The 15,571-nt window shown below is 38.1% G+C and overlaps 1 long non-coding RNA gene across 2 annotated transcripts in view; it reads left to right on the top strand.

Moving 5' to 3' along the window:
- Nucleotides 1–15,571, top strand: part of LOC130598666 (uncharacterized) — a 30,393-nt gene that overhangs the window by 12,876 nt on the left and 1,946 nt on the right. Inside the window, exon 5 of one of the 2 annotated variants that reach the window (XR_008972054.1) lies at nt 1,941–2,248. The exons of the other annotated variant lie outside the window; for it this stretch is intronic. This is a non-coding gene — a long non-coding RNA (uncharacterized LOC130598666). Of the gene's footprint in view, nt 1–1,940; nt 2,249–15,571 lie in introns of those variants that run through there. 2 annotated transcript variants of the gene reach the window in all.

Here is a 15,571-nt window from a genome sequence, read left to right as displayed (position 1 = left end):
TTTTTTTCTCTTTTTTGTTAATAAAATCCTTCATGGATTAAGCAAGCAGCAAGTTAATCACAATGGAAAATATGTAAGATTAAAGACAAGGCACAAAGGCTCCTCAGGGTGCTTAGCTGTTCCATCTGCCCATTTAAAATCCTCCTCTGGCTGTGCTTGAGAGGTGTGATGTGCTAGGGTGAGCACGGATGGTGCGTGATTCCTCCTGTTCTGCATTCACCTGCCTGGGGCAGTCACATTTTGAGAAATGCTCATCAGAAAGTAAGGGGAGATAGTCCTTATGCAGCAAATTCATCTGCAGTGTTTGATAGCTTGTCTTCAACCCTGGCATGTCACAGTGGTGCTAACCTACAGAATCCATGGGTAAACTATCTCTCCGCTGGATTCAATAGTTCAGGTTTGACTTTAATGTTTATTGTATGCATTGGCCTACAATGTTAGGCTTTTTTGGGGTTTTGCCCTTGTTTTCCCAGAAGGGTTGAAGACATCAGGCAATCCCAGTCTGCCCTTCAGTCTGGGTCGCACCCATCTAGCAAGTGCCTGATTTTATCCGATCGCACAGTGGTGCTTAGAGCCCATGAGGAATGTGGGAGTCCTGGCTTCAGTTTCTGACTGCGCTTGACGATTGAATCCACATGGCTACAAGGTATTTAGGATGGAGATAATCCAGATATTAATTGGATGCAGAAACTGGGAGCCAGAATTCCCTTCTCCCAGGTGATTGCTGAATCAAGGTAGGTTCTGGAGTAATATTTGTTCTTACAACTATGGCTTCATAGTCAGGATGTAGCAGCAAATGATTCTCCATTTATTTGAGGAAAGTGATTTCTCTGTTTATTTGAGGAAGAAAAGATAATTTCACTTCAATGGAAATATCTTATGTTGATTTTCTCTGAACTGGCCGATGCTGAGTGTTTGTTCATCTTTTTTCTATCTACAAACATTTTACCAACTTCCATCACAAGCCAAGAGGACTGCAGTGTTTCTCATCTTTATGGTTTGACAGTGCACATTAAAAGTGAAGTGGTTCGACCTTGTGATTTTTTTTTTTCCTGTTCTACAGAACAGAGTCGGCAAACTACAGCTATCATGTTAGGAATATATTCAAAAGATATTACATCAGTACCTAAGGTGGCGAGTTTTAAAATTTAACCAAAGCTGCTTAAGGAGAATGTTTCTTTATTTGGGTTTTGTTTTGGGTGGGGTTTTTGTTTTGGTTTGTGTTTTTCTGTAACAAGCAATTTCTCAGTTTTGGTCTTTATTTCATAAATTATAACTAAACAGAAGCATGTCTCTACTTTTTTTGAATGTTCCAGTACTGCTCTTTGCTTGAAATTTTTTTTGCCAGTTTACTGTTCAGTAATAGACAAGCAATAGTGATAATTATATACACATATATATTTGCTATTCAGAGCTGGCAAATACACATACGGTGAATAATTTTTTTCACAAATATAGTGATGCTTATATTTGCAGAAGTAAGGGATACAAACAAGAAAAAAGTAATGGGTATGTTATGGAATTGAAATGACAAGAAAGTTTTAGGCAGTTATACTGCAGTTATTCAAGTTGTAATCTGATGTTGTCGTCTGTCTGGAAATGTTTATTTTCAACTTCCTAACATGAATATTGCCTTGACTAACTGCAGTACACATTACAAATAATATCTCTGCTACAACTATCAAAGTATATAGGCATAATCCACAGACACAGCATCTCAGAAGCCTTATATTTGTTAAACAGAATTAACGTTCACCCTGTATGCTCCCTCACATGTAAAAAGGACCCTTTCTCAGCATTTACATGGTTTCATTGGTAGCATTTTAATGCCAAAATTCTGTATATAATTTCTGATGCTAGAATAAAATGGATATACTTTTAATTGCAAATTAATTTCCAAGCACCCCAGCCGTATCAATGTGTTGCTTTGTCCCACTCAGAAAATCTCCCTTCAGTACATGATCAGCAGTGAAATTGCAGGGACTTGCAGATAGATTTGAATAAACTCATTTCTATGAAGACATAAGGAAGAAATGATCAGAAGTTCAAAGGTCAGAGCTCCCTGTTTAATTTTTTTATGATTTCCAATTCTTGATGAGGTTCCCAGTATCAACATTCTGCTCAGTTATTTGCCCAGCACTCATCCTATTCATATTTGATATAGGATAATTAGCAACTGGCCTTGAGAAGTGCAGCCCTTTCTACCATCTGCACAATCAATGTTAGAAAGTGTTCTGCTTCCTAGGGATAGCCATGTATTTTTCTGTATAGCTCTTGATTTATTAGAAGGGATGTAATGATCATGAAAAGTGTTAAACTTACAGCCTTCTATCGACAGTAGTTCTGTTTAGCTTCATTAGATGTGATGCTAACATCTGTCTGGTGAAATGGAGACCACCTGCTCATTTTATGTAAGTTCAAATACTTATTAATTTCTAAAGACCTATATATTCAGCACATTAAGCAGTGCCAATGATAAGAATGAAAATATTTGTGATTCCTTTTCAGCCTTGCAATTTTGTCTTTTTATTGAACTATTGTATTATACTTCCTGTAATTCTTTGTAAGCAGGCAAGAGTAACAGGTCTTTGTCCTTTCAAGCTGGCAATTTAAATCCCACTAAGATACCAGCCTGAGGTGGCAGTGCTAATTTCAATGATTGGCATGAGGACTAGCGAATGCACAGGCTTTGAATGATGAGATGTGTAAATGGTTTGTAAACACTGGAAAAATAAGCACATTCTCCAGCATGACTTGCCAATAGTAATAGGTGACATTAACATGAATTCATAGTAAATACTTATAAAAATGAACCAATTTTTTGCTGGTCCATGACATATAAAATGATGCCTCATCTCTCCTTTCCCTTAAAAACAACCAATGGAGTCTAAACTCCTCTGTACACAGTAACCTGTGTCATACTTCATTAGAATCATAGAATCATAGAATAGTTAGGGTTGGAGAGGACCTTAAGATCATCCAGTTCCAACCCCCCTGCCATGGGCAGGGACACCTCACACTAAACCATGTCACCCAAGGCTCTTTCCAACCTGGACTTGAACACTGCCAGGGATGGAGCATTCACAGCTTCCCTGGGCAACCCTTTCCAGTGCCTCACCACCCTTACAGTAAAGAATTTCTTCCTTATATCCAGTCTAAACTTCCCCTGTTCAAGTTTTAACCTGTTACCCTTTGTCCTATCACTACAGTCCCCAATGAAGAGTCATAATAGTATGTATACATAATAGTCATACATAATAGTATGTATAGTACTTAGTGTAGTAGATAGATAGATATAGTAGACAAAATAGTATCTTTAAGCACAACAGCTATTACTTTCGTTCACGTCTGGCAAGACCCTTTTTCTTTCTCCTAAGGGAATTTATACTATGATGAATAAAAAGAGAGAGATAAATATTAAAGCTATGGCAACCACAGCTAAACAAATATCTCTCTTTATCAAAAAGACAGACCATTTCTGGCATCTTAAAGAGATTTTTTTTTACGGGCTGTTCTAACAAAGTCCTAGAAAAGTCTCCTACTATTAAATTAGTATGTCTGTTCAGCATGCTTGCATACCAAATGGGAATTTATGCTGTGTTAGCCAATAATGCACTTGCAGAATTTTTACCTTAATGCAAACAATGATCTTAATAAGCATATTAAATTGGAACACAGTATCTGATGATGTGCATTTTATTTTGCTACTAACAGGCTGAATTACATGCTAAAGGTTTGCTGTCAAATAAAAACCTAGCCAGTCCATAAAAGTGATTTAATAACAGATTCCTGTAGTGCAGTATTCCTGCATCTCCCTTTAACTACTGTGGTTTTAAAATCCATCTTTTCTCATTTCATTTACAAAAATGCTTCTCTTTTGAGCATTATGAAAGTGAAAAGGGCTACAAGCATGCAGGTGAGCTAGTGAAGCCTGCCACATATGATGACATGAAAGCTGTCTGTGTTAAAGGCAGTAGGAAAACACTAGTGAGGAGGAATTCTCACATAAAGTACAGTCATATACAGAATAAAGACATTGAAAATAGGCAATAGCATTGTCACTACTACGTATCTCCCAAACTGAATAAATTAAGCCTTTTCAGAGGGAAGTAAACGTTTTTGAAATAGATGGTTAAACTTTGACTATTTAAAACCAAGTTAAAGTTTGCTGAAGCAAGAGGGAGCATTTCCGACTGAGAAGCATCTGAAAAAAAACGTTGCTTTTTAACTTTTTTGTCCTAGGAGGATATTCTATAGCTGCATTTTGTGATTTTTCCTTGTATTTAATCACTGTATTGTGTGATTCCTTCTCTACCTTTCCCACTTTAGGCAAAATATAATCTTGGAACCCAGCTTCATAATTTTGATATGCATATAATTTTACGTAGTTGGTGAATCCAGCATGCAATGGTAAACAGCAGGGAGGGGCACAATGGAAACTCATTTGTTAGTTTTCCCACTTGGAGGCAGTTATTTTTATAAATTACTGATATTGGACACTGTAGGAGTGCCCTTTTTCATGTACACTGAAGTACTTCACTGGCCCCAGGAGTCACTAAGACTAGTGGATTTTAATAGTTATAGATCTTAAATGAAGGGTTAGAAATTGTTTCTTTTCATTACAATTACAACAAGGAATTAACCCCAAGGGTATCCACTTAATTTCATAATATATAGACTGGAACGCTAATAATGTGTCTCTTCTAAAATGTAATAAAGAAGCAACTGCCCCTTGGTTCCCTAGGGTAGATTTTTGTAAAATGTATTACAAAAAATGTAACACAAAGAAGGTTTTACGTTAACAAGCTTTGTAATGTCACTAGCTCCAGTGCTCAGAGTGCTCTGAAGCTCATAGACACCAAGCATTGGCACTGTTTTTACAGCAGGAATTTAGTACCAGCATTTCCGTATCACTTCACTGATACAAGTTAAAACTAAACCAGTGCTAGGAGTGGAGGGTAATTTACAATTAAGTACATAAAGAAGTGAAGGAGCAGAAGAGGAAGAGGGAGTACAGTAGTACAAAGTAATTACTTCCTTCAAGGTCCACTTGGACCTATCCACCGGCCAAGTTTCCTGTGTTATTTTAATCTTCCATGCCCTATTGCAAATCAAACCTTGCCCTTACAATTGGCAGCAAGTGAACTTCAGTACATTTGCAGTTCCATTTGCACTTGTGAGTAGCAGAGTAGCCTCTGACCTCTCAGTCATTATGGATGGTGACTGTGGAACAAATTCCTGGCCAAGATCTTACTGGATCAAGCCATGGTTTTAAATCTAGGTTAAAGACATTTCTATTTGCTGATTATTTTAGTGGGTCTGACTAGATACAGTATCCTGGGAAAGCTTTGCGGTAAAGACAGCAGAAAAGAAGTACACTAGATGTGCCTATTCTGTACTGAAAGGAAAAACATGCAGTTAAAAGAAAAGTCCTTTATGTTTTGGTTTGACTTCTAATTGTAATGCTTCTAGGCATTTCTAATAGAGGTTCTAAGATTGTTGCTTCTTGAAGAAAATTTATTAGGGAAGAAACTGTTGGCCAGTGTTTTTTAATTATTCATGATATGCCCAGATTTCTGTGCATCTACTTATGTTGCAAATACTCTGTTTGCAACAGCAAATTTAAATAAATTGCCTGAATAATCACAGGCATCTGCAAATGCTCAGCTGATGTGTTTTCACTCATTCCCTAAAACTGGGTACCCCAGAGTTACTTAGTAAGAATTTTACCTATAATTTCTGGCTTGTATGCATTTATTGGACTCCTACTCTCAAATGCTAAAAATCGAAAGTCATGATCTCTGAACTAACTTTTCTAGTTAAACTGATAGTTCCCATTCAATTTATGTAAAATTTTCTATAAAGATGCAAAAGCACCTGTCTTTAACAAAAGTTACTGCTGCTGTCAGAGATATGCCAAGGCAAGAGAGAATAGATGTCTAGAAGGCTGCCAAGAAAAAGAATGGAAATTGAAAGAGTGAGATAGCACTGTTCACTAACACAGTACATGGCAATGCATCCAGCAGTACATTACAAGCAGAGGTGGGAATGCTAAGCACCATATATGCCTACAATTTAGATTGTATGGGCCTGACAGGAAGAGGCATAGCAGTGTTTATTTTAAAGGTTAGGAGATCAGATCAGAAAGATTACAGAATCGCAGAATGGCTGAGATTGGAAGGCACCTCTGGAGGTTATCTTGTCCAGTCCTCCTCCTCAAGAAGGGCTACCTAGGGCCAGGTGCCAAGGACCATGTCCAGATAGCTTTTGAGTATCTCCAAGAAGGGAGACTCCACACACTCTCTGGCAACCTGTGCCAATGGTCAGTCACCCTTACAGTAAGAAGTGTTTCCTGATGTTCAGATGGCATTTCCTGTGTTTCAGTTTGTGTCCATCGCTTCATATCCCATCACAGGACACTAGTGAAAAGAGCCTGGCTCCATCTTCTGTGCACCCTCTCTTCAGGTATTTATGCATATTGGTGAGATCGCCCCAGAGCCCTCTCTAGGCTGAACAGTTTCAGTTCTCTCAGCCTTTCCTTGTAGGAGAGATGCTCTAGTTCCTCAATCATCTTCGTGGCCCTTCTCTCTAGTATGTCCATGTCTCACTTATATTGGGATGCTCAGAATTGGACATAGTGCTCCAGGTGTGGCCTGGAGTGCTGAGTAGAGGGGAAGGATCACCCCCTTTGACTTGCTGTCAATGCTTTGCTGAATGCAGCCCAGATTACCCTTAGTCTTCTTTGTTTAAAAAACAAACAAACAAACAAGAAGAGTGCCTCTGCAGCTGGCACTTTCAACTCACAGTGAAGTACAGTGGGTTGCTTTCTACTGAGACGCCTTTGTGCCATTTCAAGCCTTCCCTCACTTTTCTTTTTCTTAATTTTTTTGCTTTTCTTTTTCCATTTCTGATTTCCATGGGAAGTCACCTCAAAATTTTGACTGATAAGCTCCATCTAAAAAAAACCTAAAACAAAGCAAAACAAAACTCCCCAGAAAATAATCTGGGAGAAAAATCTAAATTCATAAATTTTGCCAGACAGTTTCAGTTAATTTTATTTTACTGTTATTAAATTTGGCATTTATGGGCCTTTTTTTTTCCTTTATTGGCATATTGGGGAAAGATTTACATAAGACAATTTACATTTTAACTTTCATCACTTTCTCCAGTTTGCAATGTTAATGTTCTTAAATGTATCCTGAAGCCAGAATACTCTGTAAGAACAGCAAGAGCAAAAATGCCAAAGAAGAACAGGAGAGGCAGAATAGAAGTTCAGCATACAACTGAGTTAGAAGGCTGTGAGAGTCTGAAGAGAAAAGCTTCAGTATTAAAGGAAATGCTTGCAGCCATTTTTTCCACTTGTGAGCAATTACTCATATGCAACTGAGTAATAATTGCAACTGAAATCACATGAATGATTTCAGCACTCAGAGTTATGATCATGGATCATAATCCGGATTTTAATGAAGGAAAAATTAAGAAATAAAGTGCTATGGATCTCTTCAAGAACTGTTTTGTTTTTGTGTTTTTTTTGCAAATGGTAGGTCAGAGTTGTTTCACTATGTGAAGTCAAGTTGAAATTCTGTATATGTTAGGAATTAAACTGGAGATCTTAGTGGAAGGGCATGCATTTCATTTCTTCATAGGAAAGCACCCATGCTAAGTTTCTTTCATTTCTTCCATCTATTCACAAGTGACACAGAAGTGAGTCATTTCAAGGGAAGTCTGTGTTATAGCAAGATAAAAAATGTGATGTACTTCACAAACGGCGTTATCTCCTTCAGCCAGATACAAACACAGATACTATAGGTTAGGTGCCAATTTGTTTCACACAAATGACATGCTGTAAATCACTCCTGCTGTATTGTCATGTATCTAGTCATATTGTACCCAGCCCCTGTGACCCTAGGATAGATTCACTTGTAAGAAATTCACAGTTAAACATATGCTATTAAAAATGGAAGTACCATACTTGAGATCTGGAAGCGGGCATCTGAAGCACCAACTATTCCACTTTATGGGTATTGTAATTTTTGCCCTTTTTTTTACAGTGCTAGGTAAGTATATGGGATTTTTTTCCAGTAAGGGTTATTATTTCTGTGATAGGCACCAGATGTTCTGTGGCCTTTATTCTAAAATCCCCATTCTTTTTAAATGCCTTTATTCAGCATAAAAATATGTTACTTGTCCATTTGATAGGTTTTTGAAAAGGCATAAAAAATGAAGTCATCATAAGTACTAAGGTCATGCTTTCATAAATAATTGTTTTTGAGAAACTGGCTGTAGAGAATAGTATCTACTGTGCACAGCCCAAATTGTACTGGGATCTGTGTTGTGGAGAGTATGAGACAGCTGTAGACTCCTACCTGCAGAAAGACCAATTTACAAATCACAAAAAAAACACCCTGATTTGGACTCTTAAGAAAGGCAAGTAAGGGAAGAATGTTTAGAATACTAAATCCATGTGATGCTTTCCAACAGGTTAAGTCTTGAAAATGCCTCATCATAAACTTCCATAGGGAGCCCATGTCAAAGGAATAGAAAAAATGCCATGGTATTTACAGTCAACATGGGGGTAATGTTGAATGCATAGCTGGAGGTGTGAAAAACAGGCCGAAGGGATGGGGATGTAAAAACATGTTTGGGATGCTGAAATTACCTTTCTCTCTGGGGAGCAGAGGCTAGGCAAACTGCTTGTGATTAGTAATTTAGTATTGCTTCATTTAATCAAATTCTAGATCTTGAAAGAACCTATTCCAGATTTTTTTTTTTTCTAATTTTCAATATAAGGACAGCTTTAAGCAAGTAAATAATTCGTTATCCTTCATATAGAAGGTTTTATGCAGCATATCACTGAGTAAGGACTTAAATCAGACTCTGTTCAGGTTGTTTGTATATCAGATGAGGTAACTGGTACTCAGCAGGTCTGATAAAAAAGTCCATGGAAATACTTGAAGTAATCTTTCTATAAAGATTTTTAAAAGTCGATTTGATTTATGAATATGAAAAATTCTTCTGTCTCTCCTGGTTATAAATGTCAAGGCACCAAAAGAATACGATGCACTTTGTAACTAATCTTTTAGTTGCACCAAGATATTATTAGCGTGGAGGGGCACGTGCTGAGAATGGGAGCATCTTTTTGAGAAGTGAGGAAAGTATTTCTATTTTTAAAATGGAGCATGCTGTCTTATTCATCTCTGATTGTTTCAAATGTGTTATATTCTTTTATTAACTCATACTTCTTTTATTAAGAAAATCCAGGTGGGTTCTTCTTGCTTTCGTAATACCTGTAGAATACACTAAAGTTCACTTGAGGAGAAAAAAATCACTCTGTTTTCATCCCAAAGTGCATCTTATAGAGAGTTCTAAATAGACTACACTCTCACATTCAAACTTGAAAAGCAGGGTTTGTGCCACTTTTCTCAGTAAAAGCCAATGTGCAGTTGTACTAATATCTTTGGGGAAATATAACTGTCCAGAAGGTACACTGAGGTCTAGGATGTAAGTAGGTACAAAATTCATTCCAATTTAAGCAACTACATTATGACTTGATTTTTGTGAGGCCAGTAAAGTTTGTGCAGAGCATTCATTTTTATTATTAGGAGAGAAATGGTCTGATCACAGCCAAGACATTTTTCATGGTCTTTCTTACTTGCCTTGAGCAAAAACTGATAAATAGCAGCAGAGACAGCTGTGCTTATAGCCAGAGATTGTGGCTCTCAGCCTCACTTTGTGGTTTCACAAAAGCACAGCTTACTGCTTGAAATTTCCAGCCAAACTGCTTTTCTACACTATATCTGTTATAATACATACTTTTCTGCACCAAATAGACCCTTTTACTTGAAGAAATTCACCACAGGGAGTGATAATGCCATGTCTACTTAAACTTGCATATAATCCATTTCCATATGAGCACTGAGATACTAGCTAAAGGACTTGCAGAACACCTGGTGTCCATATCGTTTCCTTTGTAGTCTTTCAAAATCCTAGAGAAACCATAAGTAGGTGTAGTTAAACTAATGTCAGTAATAATCCTAAATTTCTTTAGTTACTTGGGAGCGGATGACAAATCAGGACACTTAAAATATGCAGAGCTGGTGTGAGTAATACATGTGAAAGACAAAAAAGTAGCAGCATGATCTTGCTTATTGGATGGTTTTCAAACACCCAAATTCAGATGGTATAGGAAATTAATGTGCCATGCAGTCATTGATGCTGCCTGAAATTGCATGTGTTGTCATGTCTTTAAAATGTTGTGATCCTAAACCTCTTCTCAGGACAGTGGAATAGGAGCTGACACTGTGGTACCCTGGTACATAGGGTACCTGGAGCACTCAGCCATCATGTGGCAAACTGGGTATGGTTCTCTCCTCATCTTCTGTGGATTTCAGCCTTCTCTTACCTCTCAAAACAGCGTGCTGTCCACTAGCAGCGGTAGAGATGGGTCTGCAACCAGATTTTAAGTGGCAAAGTTCAGACGTGCTACTGCTATTGCTCATGTAGTTGCATGAGCAATATTTTATTCTTAAATATTTATCAAAACAAAACACTTTAAACGAGACTTTAAACAAAAAAAAGCTCTTTTCCTCCACCTCGTGACTTCACAAGTAGAGAGACTGGGCATGTGAACTTAAATCTTTCCAAGGCAAAGAATTGTATCCAGATTTTACATGTGATAAATGAGCATTCCTGTTCCGTGAGAGATCTGATCTATTTGATTATATTTATTAGACAGGTCTAGAAGACATGAAGATTGAACAATTGACAAATTTATGGATCCAGATTGGACTGTGGTGGGGTCTTGGCGTGTGTTTCATTTACAGGATGAATATGGATGTGTGATGCATGAACAAATTAATGTGTACAAAGAAATGAAATCAATGTGTCACTACAGTCTCTTATGTAGTGTACATGCAAATCCTTCTTACCTGTCTTTCACTGTTGGAGGAGGTATCATAAAGGCATGTTCAAAATCATAAAGTCATACATGAAGTTTCCTGTTTGTGTGTTCTGGACTTAGAAGTAACAGAGAAATAAATTTTCTGGTGGAAAAATTAAATATGTATGGCATCTAACTGCTTTCAAGGCTGGAGAGCTGTTGAGTTGGGTAGGTGGATTGCAGTCTTACACAAAGTGTTCTGTGGGAGCTGAGCAGTCGTGACTGTGCTGTCAGCAATTGATAATCAGAGAGCAGTACTAATGAACCTTTTCTGCTTCCAATAACTAAACTACCTAATATCGTCTGATGCAACACACAATGTAGATGCACTTGAATATTTTTATATCTAGTTCTGTGTATCTTCCTTTTATTAATTTCCCACTAGAAACCTCTCTATAGATATTTAAATACCTTAAATTACCCAAAGACTGATAAATCAAAAACAGATATAGCAAATTAAGTTACATGGGAGACATGTTTATGGCAAACAAGCTAATATTTTCATTGTGTGTGAAGAGGGGACCAACATCATAACATGTTGACTGTGACACTAAATGTGCTACTCCACCTCTGTGTCTGTGTTCAGTAGTCTGCAAAATTATGATGATGATACCTACTATACACAACTGTTGAAAGAATTAATTCATTAGTGTTTGCAAAGAACTTTGAGATCCTCTAGCAGAAGGTACTACACAATTGCTAAGCATTAATTTATTACTATTATTCGATAGGACATGTAATATAAATCTTTAAAAAAAGCAAACAAAAGGCTAATCAGGAGTCTCTTTTTCGCACTGTCAAAGCTGATAATGACCAAATAGTCTTGTTTGTGGAAGAACAAAAAAAAATAACCCATGCTACTTGGTATGTTGAAGCAGCAATTAGCACGCATTGTAGGGAGAAGAAGTGGAGCTAGACCAGAAATGAGCCTTGATGAGCCTAATTGCCTTTAATTATTCCTAAACATTTTCTTGTTGTCTGTCTTATGAAGGCAGAAGAAACCCTGTATCTCTAAAAAGAAATAAGGCTTGGTTTTGTTTTCGTCTTTTAAAGAGGGACATAATAGCCACCATAGAAACATGCTCTTAATCAACGGCATTAAACTCCTGGCTGCTCTGCTTCTCTTGAAATTGCCTAGCTTCATTATTATCAGGGGGAAGGAGGAGGAGAAGGGGTTTAATCACTATTTAGCTTTTCTTAGCAAATTAAAATATTAATTACAATACACATTATTTTATCTTTGCTTAAGTTATTTGTAAGTATTGGTGAATGAGAGCTCACTTCAAGTTGGAGTAAATTATTCTCAAACTATTCAGACTTACTTTTTCTATTCCTCTTAAAAAATCATCGGGGCATGAAATGGTGTCTTCTGAGAGGCAAGAAAAAACATCTTTTCTCTTTTTTTGGTCTTGAAGATAACTGTGTAATTAAAGGTAAATTTTCTACAAACTAAAATGTGATTACTTCAGCACAGTCAAATGCTATGGGAAGCTGAGGAATGGAAGACCAAACACCTCCAGACGAATGGATGGGTGTTTCTCTTTTTTTACTGTTTAGATGATGCAATGCAGTAATCAACCTGATTTTTTTTCAGTTCGCAGAATAATGAAAAAGAGGAGGAGGCTTTTGGTTAAAGGTACTGTCATAGGAAATCCATGACCTCTGCAAGTCTACCTCTCCCAAAGATTATGTTAGTGATGTTATTTTGGTTGATGGAATACAGAAATATAGCGGGATTAGAAAAAATGATTTATAAAATGAGCAAGGTTAGCACTATTATGCATCTTTTGTAAGCATTTGTCCTGGGTTCAGCAGTAGCAGTCATGTTTTTTCCTTTGTGTTAACTGGTGCAGTGCTGTGTTTTGACTTCTAGTTTGAGAACAGCGTTGGTGAAGCCGATGTTTTCGGTTGTTGCTAAGTGATGTTTACCCTGACCAAGGACTCTGTGAGGCTCATGCTCTGCCAGGGAGGAGGGGAAGCTGTGAGGAAGCAGAGACGGGGCGCCTGACCCGGGCTAGCCGGGGAGGTATTCCATACCACAGCACGTCATGCCCGGGGTGGGGGGTAACTGGGAGTTGCCCGGAAGGACAGGGGCTTCCGGGTGGAACTCGTTTTCTTGGCCGGTGGTATCGTATTCTCTTCCCTTGTTATTTTCCCTTATCATTGTTTTAGCTGATAGTAGCGGTGGTGATTTGTTGCTGGACTGTTCTTGTCTCAACCCGTAGGAGTTGCACTCTCTCGATCCTCCTCCCCGTTCCTCCGGGAGCGGGGAAGGGGAGAGCCCCGGTGCAGGGGGGGGGGGGGGGGGGGGGGGGGGGGGGGGGGGGGGGGGGGGGGGGGGGGGGGGGGGGGGGGGGAGACGGACACGGACCTTGATTGTTGTCAGCTCGGCACCACTCACTGGGAGTGAGTGAACAAGTTACCTGACTGGGTTTAAACCACGACAGCATTGTACACCTTTTCTTGGTGTGTCCATGCCATTTTTAATTTTTTGTTGTGAGCGTTCTGCTTTTAATCTCATAGGGAAGAAAATTTGCAGAAAGGAAACAAATTAAACAATCTCTCTAGATCAAATTGTGGCTCAATAAACTTTTTCTTTTAAATAAAATATGTGCTGGCATAAATCAGTATATTTCTATTAACTGTAATGAAGCTATGTTGATTTATAACAACTGCAGATACAATTAATTAATCTATTGAAGTAGTTTGAGTAGAATTACATGGAAGGCTGTAGGAAATACACAGTGCTATGTCAAACAGATGTAGTCCTACATGCATTGCTGGCATTGCTGCAGGTCAATGGACAATAGACAGAAGAAGCCAAAAGCATATTACTGGTTTTCACTAAACTGTGATCTGAGACTTCTGCTTTCTTTATGGTTGTCTTGCAAAGTTTGTGGATATTGCAGGGAAAAGCTGGGCATGACTAAGTAGCTGAGGGAGCATTTAGCCTCTATCAAGAAAGCCCTACTAGTCATTGCATCTACATCTGCATTCTGAACACTGAAAGGTATTTAAGAGATATGTTGGCTGATTTAATTAATTCAGATTACTAGAATTAAATCTTTTGGTAAACAGAGGGGGAAAGAATCTGGCCGTGAAAGTAAACCTTTTTTTCATTTCTTTTTTTTTTTTTTTAAATGGTCAAGTTACCAATTAAGAAAAAAACTGAAGTGAAATTTGCCAGCAGCAACTTCCATTTCAGTTCAGTTCTAGACCCGACCTCTTTTATCATTGTCATCTTTTCCTTTCACCTTAAAGAACAAATATGTTAAAAGCTCAGGGTATGTGTGTGGAGAGGGTCAACCAACCTAAACAATATTTTTAATTGTAGCCATGGGATATTCATCTCAGAAGACAGGCCATGGGGTCAAAGGATTTTTCTTAATTGCAGAATCCTTACACAGGCTTACCCCTAGACATTCTTGCTGACCTTCATTATTGATGCGGCCTAACTTGCTGGCCTTTTTTTATTTTATGTGGCACTTCATTGTCCTGCCCCATTGCTGTGTTTTCTGACTCTTTTCTAGTTGTTCTTTTTATTGTTGCTATTGTTCTTATGCTGCAAGTAAAGCTGAGAAAAATGCATTATGAAGCCTGGTTACATCACCTTCTGTGGCAGTGGAAGCCACAACCATGAAGACAGCATTTGATTAATCCTGCAGGCCTTTATATATACTACTTCTTACCAAATATGATTTTTTTCTGTTTGTATGTGGGTGCCCTTGGGCTACACATGCCAGGAAGTATTTCTTCCTAGGACCCAGCCTAATGCAATGGACAACTAATGCTGTCCTTTGCTTGCAACTTTCTAATAAATTTGTGATGGAGGAGATGAAGCTAGTGAATATTTGGAGTGGCAGAATGCTGAATATTGCTCATCTTGGAAGCATTGAGGGTTTGGGCCATCCTGAAGGATCATAAAGCCACTTTCTGAATTATTTTCTCTTCTCATATTCAGATGAATTTTCTTTATTGCATACAAGTAAGAAATTTTCAAAGTATTTTTCACCTTGCCAAACTGTTCAGTTCAATTTTCGTTTTCCATAAAGCATATCTACTAACACCAGTATCATGCACTCTAAGCAATGTTCTTCCCTGTGCTTGGGTTGTTACTTTAAAGAGTTCATTGTTTTGCAGCTACTCATAGGCCAGATGCTCTTTGTCATAGTTGCTTTCCCCTAGCTCTCAGCATGTATAGATTTGTATGAAGATTTACGGCAGTGGTTTAAGCACATGGAACTTCTGCTATTGCCTTTACAATGCCCTCCCCCCAAGGTTTCCTGGGGTAACTCATGTAAATTCCTAGCTGAACTAAGAAATTAAATCCTTAATAATAAAATATCTATATTATCTGCTTGAGGATGATGAATTGGTGGTTTTGTGCAGGATTATGTACATCTTATGCACAGATGTTTGACCTTCCCTTTAGACATGTGTTACTTTTGCATTTAGCGAGGAATGGGCTTGGTGTTCCAGCAAGTGGTTGGATCGGGCCCTTTGAAGGCTTTGATTGTGCTTCTCTGTGGCAAAATCAATGCATGAGAGCAAATGGTTGTACCTATTTGCTCCTTTACCTGTGTCAGTACAATTCCCTACGAGCCGAGAGGAATCCAGCAATTAGAAGGTTTT

The sequence above is a fragment of the Pezoporus wallicus genome, unplaced genomic scaffold (genome assembly GCF_028554395.1).
Source record: "Pezoporus wallicus isolate ANWC-B61680 ecotype Strahan unplaced genomic scaffold, APGP_CSIRO_Pwel_v1 contig_4238, whole genome shotgun sequence".
NCBI classification, from domain to species: Eukaryota; Metazoa; Chordata; class Aves; order Psittaciformes; family Psittacidae; genus Pezoporus; species Pezoporus wallicus.
This window is presented reverse-complemented; position numbering and strand designations above follow the sequence as displayed.